At 45.2% G+C, this 12979-nt stretch overlaps 1 protein-coding gene across 1 annotated transcript in view; it reads right to left on the bottom strand.

Moving 5' to 3' along the window:
• The window catches only part of IGDCC3 (immunoglobulin superfamily DCC subclass member 3), a 59878-nt gene that overhangs the window by 7127 nt on the left and 39772 nt on the right, over positions 1 to 12979 (bottom strand). The window lies entirely within an intron of this gene.

Below are 12979 nucleotides of genomic sequence, written 5' to 3'. Positions count from 1 at the left end.
GCCATCAAGTGGCCTGTGCATATACCCATTTCTTCTCATCCTTACTGGCCCCTATGCTCAGAAGTTAGTTTTTATTCACCTGGTAGTTATGAAAGGGTATCTTACAGTGGTTTTGTCCCGCCCTGTGTAGTGGCTGGTGTCTCCTTTCTCCAGGGATCTGCGATGACAACTCTGACATGTCAGCTTTCCTTATATGCAGGCAAATGTTTCTGGGCTATCTATTCTGTTCCATGGGTCTATTTATCTGTCCCTGAGCTAATAACACACATCTTAATTACTATGGATTTATAAGAAGACTTGAAATCTGGTAGGCTTCATCTCTCTACGGTTTCCTTTTCAGGAGTAACTTGGCTATTCTTTGTTCTCCCCAAGTTTGTGTTATTTATAACAAAATACACGGAACTGGGTATTTTATAAAGAAAAACAACATTTATTGCTTGCAGTTTCTGAGGCTGGAAAGTTCAAAGTCCTTCTGGTGGTGTCAGCAGTGACCCGGGGGTCTCATGTTGTAAGGTGGTGGAAGCAGAGAGAGCAGAGGGAGAGAAAGACTCTTCTCTTCTTTTAAAGCCCTCAGAACCATGCCCTTGGCCACCATTTTCAATCCATTCACTACTGCACAATCCTAGAGTCCAATCACCTCTTTAAGGCTCCACCTTTCAATTACCATAATAGGATTTCCCACCCTCTTAACAGTTACAGTGGGGGCTGTTTATATTACATAAAATATGGGAACACAATTCAAGCTTCAGGGAGTTTTGAAGGAACATAATTCAATCCACTACAATTGCTTTGTCAATTTTCCTGGAAGTCCCTATCACATCTGAATTAAATCTATAGATGAATTAGAAAAAATTTAATCTTTATCTTACTTATGGACATGTTTGTCTCTTCATATATTTAGATCTTACTATCTTTCAATAAAATGTTATAATTTTCTACTAAAAATCTCAAACCTTTTGTTAATTTTTAAATTGCATTTCCTAACTGTACATTGCTGCTGTATGGAAATGCAATTGATTTTTGCATAGAATCTTATATCTGATGACCTTACTAGACTCTTTCACTAATTCTAATAATTTGTGTGTAGATTATTTTGAGCTTACTATCTATACAATTATATTATCTGGGGATTTTCCCCCTATTATTTTTTAATATTTATAATTACTTTTTCTTATATTATTGAACAGTTAGCAGATACAATGTTAATACTGTATAATGTCAAATAGAAATGACAGTGGACATTTTTCTTATGCCTGATTTTAAAAGGAATTCTATTAAATTCTCTATTATATATGATGTTTCTTGGAGGGTTTTTAAGATACCTTTTATCAGGTAAAGGATATTTGCTTATATTTCCAGTTTACTAAGATTATTTTAATGCATTTTTTGAGATGATTATGTAATTTTTCTCTTTTAGTTTGTTAATGTGGAGAGTGGCATTGACTGATTTCCAAATGTTGAGCCAATCTCGCATTTCTGGAATAAATCCAATGTGATCATAATATATTTTTAAACATTGCTGGACTCAATTTGCTAATATTGTGATTAGAGTTTTATGTTTAAGTTCTCAAGTGGGATTGGCCTATAAAAATATTACCTTATCGTACTGTCCTTGCCTTGTTTTATTATCAAGGATATAGAGGCTTATAACATGATCTGGGAAGTATTTCCTCTCTTTTAACCTCTGAAAGGTTTTGGAGAGGTTGGAATGATCTATTCCTTGAATGTCTGCCAGTGAAGCCATCTAGGCCAGATGCTTTCCTAGTGACTTGTAGTGATTTGTGTCCTTATTAGTTATACGACATTCAGGTTTTCTGTTTCTTCTTAAGTCAGTTTGTCTAAGTTGCATATATATATATATACAACTTCAATATATATATTGAAGTTTATTATTTTTTTACATTCTACGATGTTGCGGAGCAGCTGAGGGAGAGGAGGAGAGGGGAAAGGGGAAGGAATAAAGGTGGGAGGAGGAGGAAAGAAGAGGGGTTCCTGTGGCACCCCCCTCATTCCTGCAGGAGAGATCAGGGGGCTTCCAGTGATGGCTTGGCCATTGCTGGGCTGGCTGCAGGTGTCAGGGGTGTGTGGCTGAAGCCCTCACCCCCGACTGCCCCAGCTCAGGAGCTTGGGGCTCTTCCTGTGGCAGTTGTATATATATATTGGAATATGTATATTTTCTGAAGTTTTAAAATTTATTGGCACACAGTTGTTCATAATATTTTCTATCACTTAGGTCTTTGCTGTATCTATATGTAAGTCCCCTTTTTCCTTTTTCATTCCCCATGATATTAATTCATGCCTCCCATTCCTTGGGGTCTGTCTATGAGGCTGGTGTGGGGTGTCCTGCTGGCCCCTCTGGAGGGGGCGAGCCCACAGGGCTGCAGGCAGCAGGCACCGGTTGCAGGCAGCAGGCACCAGCTGCAGGCCTTCTTCTGCAAATGAGCTCCTTCAGGTCTCCACTGCTGGTTCCCACTCGCTAATATTTCATGAACCTTAATCATCCTTCATATCTGCCACAGATACTGGAGACAGAGGCGGTCAACAAAGGGGCTCTTGTCGCTGACTGGAGTGGGGGAAGGGGAGAGTGGACATGAGATGAACAGATGGACAGACGGCGGGCAGATGATAGGCGCTGACTTGGTATGGCTGTCCACAGGGAGAACCCTAACACACACAAATCTTATCCCAGCTTTTACCCCCAAGCCTGGCACCTCCCTACTCAAGAAATGTTTCTTGCAAGGATGAAAGGATGCCAGATAGGTGAGAGGGCAGAGAGTTAGATGAATGGATACAGACAAAGAGTGAGAGAGAGAAGAGAGCAGGGAAAGGGAAAGGGAGGGAGGTGAGACCATAAAAGACATGGAGGGGGCAGCGCGTGGGGAAGGGGATTGATAAACGGAGGCGAGTGGGAAGGGCCATGGCTGGAGGAGCTTGCTTTTACCACCTTAACTAAAAAGGGGTTGGTGGATCAACACCTTAGAGTCTGGTAAGAACATTCAATTGTGGACATGACATTTCTTTTCCCTCCCATTTCTTCTTGAGATGAAATCTGTGAGTGAAAGCTGTCCCTGTTTTGCTGTGACCCTCGGTGATATCTTCTTGAGCCTCAGTTTTCCCATCTAAAAGTTGGGCCTTTCCTTCCCTCATAAAGTCACTGAGAGATGTGAAAATAACAGAATAATATAGTGCTTTGGAAAAACATATGTGCCTAAGAAGCTGAAAGGCAGTGCTGTACAGTGGTTATCACCCACGCCCTGGTGCCACACCACCTGATTCTGATCCCAGCTTTTCTACTTCCTCACTGTGTGATCTTGAGCAAATGACTTAACTTCTCTGTGTCTCATCTGTACCTTATCTGTAAAATGGACATCATGCTGATAACATTATCCACCTCATAACACAGGTGTCTGGCACCTGGTCTGTACTGTATAAGGGAGACTATTATACATTATTAAAATCAGGCACTGATCCACTCTATTGGTCTGAATTAAAACAAAATTTTTTTAAAAAGAGGATCTCAGTGAAGAGAGCTTTGGGAATGTGAAAGCAATGTTTTCTTTTTTTATTTAAAGTTTTCTCATGTTAAGTATTTTTATGCATATGTTTTATTTCCATTGCATGGCCATTTCATTATGGTGCCATTACTTGTTGCTTTATGATTTAAAATTTTTAAAAATTTAATGTTGCTGAATAGGTAATACATCCACAGGGCACAAAATGTGAAAGGCCGCCGTGACAGGTGATAGCCAGGCAGGTACATTCCTGGGGGAGCCCTCACTGCCTCCCCATGCCTGCATCCCACTTTGCGCTGGAGCATAGGGTGGCAGACCTGAGTGGGGGCTGCATGTTCACCCCAGCCCTGGCTCCAGGGGCATCGCAGCCTGGCTGAGGAGACTTGGAGAGTCATGAAGAGGTAGTGGGTGGGGAAAAGGGGTCAGGGAAGTGGAAAAGGACCAGGGACAAGGAGAAGGAAGGACACAGAGAATCTGGAAAAAGAGGCCAGGATGGAAAACAGAGGAGGATAATTCCAACCTGAAAACAACTAGACTGTCTGGAGATTAAATCATGTCTAAATTGACAAAAACTGATGGATGAGGCATATTGGGGTTGAACTAAGGGTTTACCAATGGGTAAACCTCCTGGGATCCTGTCTTTGAACCACAGGGCAGGGCTGCGAGAGAAGGAATCTGCCTTTGCAAGACAAAAACGCTCTAGACTGCTGGCAGGGGGGTGAGGAAGCACAGCCATTTGGATCATTCTGTGGGCTGGGTTAGATTCACAATGCACATGCCCCAGGATCCAGGAATCCTCTCGTTTCTCTGCTACAGAAACATGTGCCGATGAGCACAAGGGGACAGGTGCGAGGATGTTAATTGCAGCACTGGAAACTAGGAACATTTAAAATTATAAATGATATTACTTAGTATACTCTATATTTGATTTGGGTGCATATAGAAATCTGTGATTGCATAGAAAAAGGCCTAAGCTGGTAACAATGGTCACCCCTGGAAGGGACTGGGCTTGGGGTGGTTGAGAGAGGACTTGGGTAACATTTTATCTCTCTCTCTCTCTTTTTTAATGAGAATGTTTTCATGTATTGCTCATTTGGCTTAAATTAATAAATATATATATTTATAGGCATAGAGCTCCTTGAAGAAGAACCAAATTGACCTAGAGGGAGGAGAGAAGGGGCAAGAGTGAGAGAAAATCCAGTATAGGCAGAGTTGAGAGAGAAAGAAGAGCGTCATGGAGGTGACAGAGGGGCCATGAGATGACAGGGAGACAGCAGGGCAAAGAGAATACTTAGGACTCCTCAGCGTGTGACAAGCCATGTAATTCCTCCTTTGGGGCCTCTTTCAGGTTATGCAGCAAAGACTCAAATAGCTTCTCGATTCATTTTGTTTTTGGATTCTTCAGCAGCTGGCCAGTGAAGGGACCCCGTTACTAGCACCACGCTCTCCTGTAGGAGCTAACCGGCCAGCCCTGGATTCATTATCGTATGTCGGTCTTTTCTTTCAGTGTAAGACTGAGATTGACCACAAGGCAGACTGGTTTCATTTGGGTTATGATTTATTTGACAACTGTTTAGGGAGAACCTTCTATGAGGGGCACTGGGTTGGGCTGGGCTGTGGACATACAGGGGAGGTGAGAGCTCCACAGTGCTCTCTGAGACATGGTGACTGAGGCAGAAGGGAGGGGGCTGTGGAAGCAGAGAGGAGGGACGAGGGATTCTGCCCAAGAGTCTTGTGAAGGCCGCGTGGAGGCCGGAGCCGTGGTGTTGGGCCGTGACACAAACATAGGGATGTTCCAGGGAAAAGGACTGGGAAAATGCATGTCAGACTTCCTCCCAAGGTCTTCGGTCGCCTTTTGTGGGGGTCAAATACAGAGACTGTGCTCCTCCAAAGGAGCTGGTTCCCGTTCCTTGCCTTTTTCCCTCCATGCTGGGGAAGCCTCCAGAAAGTGAGAACAAGCCCTGGCCTCTGAGCTGATAATCCTGGGTTCGTCCCCCAAAACAGGGCAAGCTGGCACTGTGGGCCTCCAGATGTGATGCTCTAAAAAGGACACAGCATCACTTCTGAACTGTTTATGCCAAAAATCTCTGACTCTCTAGTTAGGAGGAAACATGAGACAGATCCACAGTGTGGGTCACTTGGCAGGACAACTGGCCTTGTCCCTTCAGAAATGTCTATGTCATGGGAAACCAGAGAGGCTGGTGTTGTTCTGGAACAGGAGAAAGAGACATGATGACCGAGAGAGTGAGTGACTCTTGGTTGGATCTTGGATCAGGGAAACACAGCTGAGGAGGACATTGATGGGACAACTGGGGACATAAGATAATGGGCTATGTATTAGATAATAGTTTTGAATTTTTTTCTTTTTTAAGGATGGAAAGAAAAAGAATGTTCACAATGTTGTTTCTCTGGGGTGAGAGAATGCAGGAGAAGAAAACATTATTTTATAAGCAGAAAAAGCTTGGGTTCCAATCCTGGCCCTTCCACTTCCTACCTGTGACACCTGGAACCAGTTTGAGTGCCACTTGGAGCCTGTTTGCTCATCAGGGAAAGTGGGGATTACCACAGGGCCCATTTGTTGAGCACTGACCGAGAAAGAGCACGTGCGAGAAGCCCATGACCTGTGGGTTAACTGTCCCTTCGGCTAGCAAAGATGTGGACTCAGGGGGTCTGCACCCCTTTCCTACTCTCCACCCATTCCCTCCCCCATTTCCCAGCCAGCTGCAGAATAGGAGCTCCCAGCAAGATCTTCCAGCCAAAGGGAAGGGGGTAGCCTGGAAACATGGCTTAGAGCCCTTTTGTTGGTTTCCAGCAAATTAAAATTTATCTCTCAGGGAGGAAATGAGGGGTCGGGTTTTTTTCTTCTTCTTAATGGGCCCTGATGAAGGAAATGAATGCAGGGAAGGGATCAGAAATACGATCCACCACTCACCGGCATGGGAAGGTCGGGGGGCTCCCTGAGCCCTCAGAGGGGCAGCTGGGCACAGTGTGTTTTATTATATAATTAACCTTGACCCTTCTGGGTTCAAAGAGAGAGTTAGTTGGAAATAAATCAATAGTCTGGTCTGGTCATTTCAAAGGCTACAGAACCTGGTGGAAAATTCCATGTTGGTTCAGTGTGTAAATTGGAATAGGTGTGCGATTCTTTTGAAAGGTGGGAGGGGGTTTTAGGCTTCAAATTGAAATTAATTGTGTATCTGCTTCCTTTAATCAGGCAATCAGGAGTCTTTATTGTGTATCTTGGGGCGGGGGGCGAGGGGAGGTGGAGAGGCTGGGAGAAAGCATGTGACCTCTGAGTGACCGCTGGGCCAGGCCGGGACAATAGGCATCTCTCCAAGCCTAGGGAGCACCTCCCTCCCGTAGCCCTCTGCAGTCCTTTATCGCACATGTCTGGAATTCTTAGAATCACCGAACCATCACCATCATAATACATAGCATTTATTGAGTGCTTACTTTGCACCAGGTGCCAAGGATTTTCTAGTTATTTTCTCATTTGATCCTCATAACAACCCAATTAGATAAGTCCCATTATTATCTCTATTACCAATGAGGAAATGGAGCTTCAGAGAGGCTAAATATCAAGTCCAGAGCCACTCTGACGTTTTCAAATTCTGTTTCAATGCCATGGTTCAAGGAATGAAAATAAGACCCGAGGAAGAGTTGCAAATTACCCAAAGTCTCCACTCTCCACGTTCTTTCCCTGAAGTTGTTATAAGGTAAATGGAACTGGGGCTGGTCTCTCTTAAGGTGTCTCTTGGCTTCATCTCTGGTTCACCTTCCATCTCTTTCTCTCCTTTCCTTCCATCTTTTCTTTCTCTCTCCTCCCTTCCTTTTTTTTTTTTTTTCTTCCCTGCTTTCTTGCTTTCTTTCCACAAACATTTATTGAGAGTTTAGTGCTACTGCATGGCAGCACTGGTAGGTTATCAAGAGATAAGAAAGACACCGTATCTGTCCTCAGAAACCTTAGTTCTAGGTTCTCAGAGCAGGGCTGACAGACAAACATACTATCACATTGTGCTGCAGGAGGAACTGGTTCTGCATGCGAGGGTTAAGCAAGGTGCAGAGGAGGGCAAAGGGGGAGAAGTGGTTCTAGCTGGAGGCGATCAGGGAAGACATCAGGAGGAGGCGATATTTGGAAGGATCTGGAAGGAAGGTAGGTGGAAAGGTATCTTTCAGGCTGAAGGAAATCTTTTGGAAAGGCCTGGAGGCACCACTGTGCATGGCAGATTCCAGAGAAGCCAGGAGCCCAACTTGGAGGGTTGGACTCAATGACAGGAATAGAAAATAAGGCTCTGCTCTGATTAATAATAACAGCAGTAAGCGTGGTCCTGAGTGCTTTACATGTACCGACTCAGTTACTGCTTACAACAACCTATGAGGTAGGTGCTATCCTTATCCGTAGTTTACAGAGGAGGAAATGGTGACCCCAGAGGTTAAAGGACGTTCACTAATTCACATGGCCGGAAAGTGGCAGAGCAGGGATTACAAACCTGAGTCCATGCTCTTAACCACTGGGATACACAGCCTCTTGCAAAGGGACCTTGAATGTCAGGCTAAAGGCATTGGACTGTTCTGGGAGCAGTGGGTAGTGATGGCAGTTTCCTGATCCAACCTGCATTTTAGGACATGCCCAATCTCCTTAGTCCTTCTATTTGTGGAGGGTGTGGTTGTCTGACATTCTGGGTCTCTCCTCACCCTTCAAAAAGAAAATCTCCATTTGAGCTAATTTAGTCCACCCCACCACTCCTAAGTTCCCCTGCCCCCTTCTCGTTAATATACAGATACACGTCAGCAGACAGTATAGGCGTGGAACAAAGAGTCTGAGCTCCAAGCCCCAGATCCACCACCTCACTTCTCTGGGCCTTGGTTTCCTCATCTGTCAAATAAGAGGATGACAGTAATCTAGCCCTGCCCACTGCAAGGCTGTGAGAAGACTCAGATGAGGTAACAGGAAGGTGTTCTGTAAAATGCCATAAGCAGTAATAACAGAGGTATCATCATTATCACTGGGATGTAAGGATTCCATGGAGTTCCCTTTCCTTGTCTTAGGAAACTTCAGGCTATTTGACCCTTTAGATGACTTTCTTTCAACCTGGAAAGCCGTATAAGGCTTTCCTCAGACACATCAACCATGCAAAAAGCTCTGGAAATCGAAGTCATTTGTTCATACATTTATTGGTATCTACTAAGTGCCAGGCTCCATGCTGCAAATGATAGCCTGCGGCTGCTCAGTGAGTTCACCATGCACGTTCACACCTCCAAGGCTTTGCTCATGCAGTGCCTTCAGCCTTGGCTGGCCTTTCCCCCTTTTCCCCTCCTCTTCAGAGCCTTCCTTTATTCAGTACTTCAGCTATTGCATTTTCTTCTATTTCTCCAGCTTGTTGCTGGTACTCATCCAAGTAAGTATTTGGATAGATTGCACTTATTTGTATTCAGGCCTATAGAATGTCAGCTTACTGAGGGCTGGGTCTATCTCTCTATTGTATGGGGCTTAACGCATGTTGATGGCTGTGTTCAGTCGGACATGGATAGGGATCAAGCGTCCGTTTCCGTGGCTGTAATCCTTGCTGATTCCACAAGGTGGCAGCAAAACCCTCCAGTCACAGCCTTTCTCCCAGGAGCAGAGTTTCCAGGCTGCGAAGCTGGGACGGAGAGCTCCCTCTGCTCCAGGGAGGCCAGGCCAGGTGCAGGAATCCCTTAAAGCTCACTTTTTTCTTTTTCCCACTCCCTCACCCTCCACGCTCCTTTCTCCACCTCACACATTTAGGGTCTCTTTGCCATGCCCACTCCAGCTTCTCTACATCTTACAACAGGATGGTTTGAACTTAAACTGCACACGTCACTTCCACAAACAGCTTCGTCACTTTTATGACAGCTTTATCAAGATGTAATTCACATACCATAGAATTCCCCATTAAGGTGTACAATTCAGTGGCTTTTAGTGTATTAACTGAATTGTGTAACTATTGCCATAATTTTAGAACATTTTCATCACCTCAAAAAGAAACCTCGTACCCACCAGCAATCACTCCCCATTTCCCCCCAGCCCCCCAGCCCCTGGCAACCATCAATCCGCTTTCTGTCTCTATAGACTTACCTATTCTCGACATTTCCTATAAATGGAATCATACAATATGTGGCCCTTTGTGCCTGGCTTCTTTCACTTATTATAATGTTTTCAAGGTTAATCCACGTTGTAGTGCCTATCAGTATATCATTCTTTTTGACTGCTAAATAATATCCCATTGTAAGGATATACCACGTTTTATCTATCCATCCTTCAGCTGATGGACATTTGGGTCGTTTCCACTTTTAATCTCTTATAATAATGCTGCTGTGGACATCAGTACAAGTGTACGTGTGAACCTACGTTTTCATTTCTCTTGAGTGTACACCTAGGAATGAAACTGCTAGGTCATAGAGTAACTATATGTTTACATTTGGAGGAACTGGCAGACGGTTTTTTACAGCCAATGCTTTATTTTACATTCCCACCAGCAGCATATGAGGGTTTCAATTTCTCCACATCCTCGACAACACTTGATATTATCTTTTTTATTCTAGCTGTCCTAGTGGGAGTGAAGTGTTATCTCTTTGTGGTTTTGATTTTTTATTTCTTTATGGGCTTATTGGCCATTTGTGTATTTTCTTTGGAGAAATATTTATTCAGATCCTTTGTGCATTTTTAATTGGGTTCCTTGACTTTTTATAACTGAGTTGTTATTGAGTTGTAAGAGTTTGTTATATATTCTAGACATAAATCCCTTATCAGAGGTATGATTTGCAAATAGTTTCTCCCATTCTGTGACTGTCTTTGTATTTTCTTGGTGATGTTACTTGAAGCACAGAAGTTTTAAATTTTGAGATGTCCAATTTACCTATTTTTTCTTTTCTTGCTTTTGCTTTTGGTGTCATATCAAAGAAACTATTACCTGATCCAAGGTCACAAAAATGTAACAAGTTTTCTTCTTTGTTTTGTCTCTGTTTTAGCTTTTACATGTTGGGTTTTGATCTATTTAAGTTTTTTATGTGTTATGAGGTAGGGGTCTAAATTCATTCCTTTGTTTGTGAATATCCAGTGTCCCAGCACCATTTGTTGAAAAGACTCTTTAAAAATTTATTTATTTATTTATTTATTTCTAAAAGATGACCGGTAAGGGGATCTTAATCCGTGACTTGGTGTTATCAGCACCATGCTCTCCCAAGTGAGCCACAGGCCAGCCCTTATTTTTAAAATTTTTTATTGGATTGTCTTGGCACCCTTGTCAAAAATCAATTGACAATAAATGTGAGAGTTTATTTCTGGACCCTCAATGCTATTCCATTGATATATGTGAAGGGTCTTCAAAAAGATTCATATTATTTTGTAATTCAATTTTCCCATGAACTCTTTGAGGTACCCTCATATGTTTATCCTTTTGCCAATGCCACCCTGTTTTAATTATTGTAGCTTTGTAGCAACTCTGAAAATCAGGATGTTTGAGTCCTCCAACTTGTTCTTCTTTGTTCTCAAGATTGTTTTGGCTATTTGGGGTCCCTTGTGTTTCCTTGTGAATTTTAGCATCAGTTTGTCAATTTCTGCAAAGAAGCCAGCTGGGTCAACAACCCTTTGAGATGAGGCATGTCGTCCCTATTTTACAGATAAGAAAACTGAGGCCTACAGAAGTTAAATCATTTGCTTATGATTGATTACACTACTAGGCAATGGCAGAGGCAGGGGTTCAAACCACATCAATCAGACTCTAGTGTCCACACCCTAAGCCAGAGCCACCATCTTCTCAGCTCCAGATGCCACATTTCTCATTAGGAGTCAGAGCTCTTTGCCCTCAACAGCAGGGCATGAGCTCTGGCCTAGCTCCCAGGTGGCAAAGGGCTGAAGGCATGTGGCACCTGAAGGTCCCCCATACAAGGTGACACCTGAGCTGGAGCAGAAGGGAAATGCTCCCTGTTCTCTGCTCCTCCTGAGACCCTGGTTCTCCCTACCCAGCCACAGCCACAATAACTGGGGACTTAGTGACCATGGGAGAGATGACCCCAAGCTTCTAGGCACAAAACTTTCCTATTGCTTAACACAAGATAATACTATACCAGCCAGGGATTGAACCAAAGAGCCCTTTCCTTGCAGCTTTGTGACAGTGTCCCCAGTACTCCATCAGACACCCTGTTCCTGCATGCATACATCAAGACACAATTACTAAGTGAGTGCTGGGGATGCAATTCACATAATGCAAGCCAGATTATGAGGCAAGGAGGTAAATGCAGGGGCCAGAGCAGCACAGGGCATCCATCATAGCATTCCGGGGTGCCACCCGAGAGCCCGTGAGAGATCTGCAGAAAGAGGCACAGAGATGAGAAGAAACTGCGCGGGGCAGTGTCGACGCAGGCTGTGAGCACTGTGGAGTGATGGCCAGGGCCAGACCCTGCATTGTGGTGGTGGCACGTGGCACAGGGTGACCAACAGGCCATCCATGTCCTTGGGAACTCAGAGTCCAGCATACATCCCTCCTGAGCCCAGAAGCAAGGCCCTTCCCTTCTCTGCCAGCTGGGCTCCTCCCCAGCCCAGCCCTCTCTTCTCCCCACCCCTTTCCTGCTCCAGAGCCCCCAAATCGGTCCCTGTAATACCTCTTTGAGGGGGTGGCATGGGTTCAGATGTCCTCCTGCCTGACTCTTGCCTGGATCCGGAGTTCATAACAGGCCCCGCCCTTGGCTGCTCCCACTAGCCCAGATTCCCCCTCTGTGCTGAGCAGGCTTCCTCCCCTAACTGCGCCTCTGTCTCTCCTTCTGTCTCTGTCTCTGTGTCTCTTTGTCTCTGTCTCTCTCCAGGAGGGCTCATCTGCCCTTCATATTCCCACCTACACCCCCATTCTCCTCTCTCTCCCTGCCCTCTGGGCTCTGGAACTCACCCCAGCACTGAGGGTCTTCCTGTGGCCTGGCTGGTGGAGGGGGTGGTGTGCTCCAGCCCTGGCTCTGCTTCTCACCTCCCTGTGACCTGCAGCCACTCATGCCCCTCACGGGCTCTCATGAGAGTCAGCGCTCCCCACCAGCTCTGTCATTCTGGGGTCTGCCATCCTGGAAAGGTGGGGCCTCAGGCTTGCACCAGCTACCCTTGGCCCCTCACCCCTCACGTGTGAAGACAGGGAGCAGGCATCGGGAGAGGTCTCTTCGCAGGTGTCCACAGGGGCCTGATCCCCTTCCTGTAGCCTCAGAACTGGAACCCCTGACTGACCTTCACTAATTATAGGGATGATACCCCCAAACAGGGCCTGGCTTAGGAGTTGGGAGCACTGTCTGTCTCCTGCAGCCCACCTGCAGCCCTTTCAGCTGTGTCCCCCAACCCCACGCCCATGCCCTGGGTCACAGGCGAAGCTTTTCTCCCCTCTCTGCCTCCCAGCTCCTGTTTGTTCTCCTCCCGTCCCTCCTGAGTGGTCCTGTGGTCGTTTTCAACATATCCACACATTCTTTGATTC

The sequence above is a fragment of the Cynocephalus volans genome, chromosome 3 (genome assembly GCF_027409185.1).
Source record: "Cynocephalus volans isolate mCynVol1 chromosome 3, mCynVol1.pri, whole genome shotgun sequence".
Taxonomy (NCBI): Eukaryota; Metazoa; Chordata; class Mammalia; order Dermoptera; family Cynocephalidae; genus Cynocephalus; species Cynocephalus volans.
This window is presented reverse-complemented; position numbering and strand designations above follow the sequence as displayed.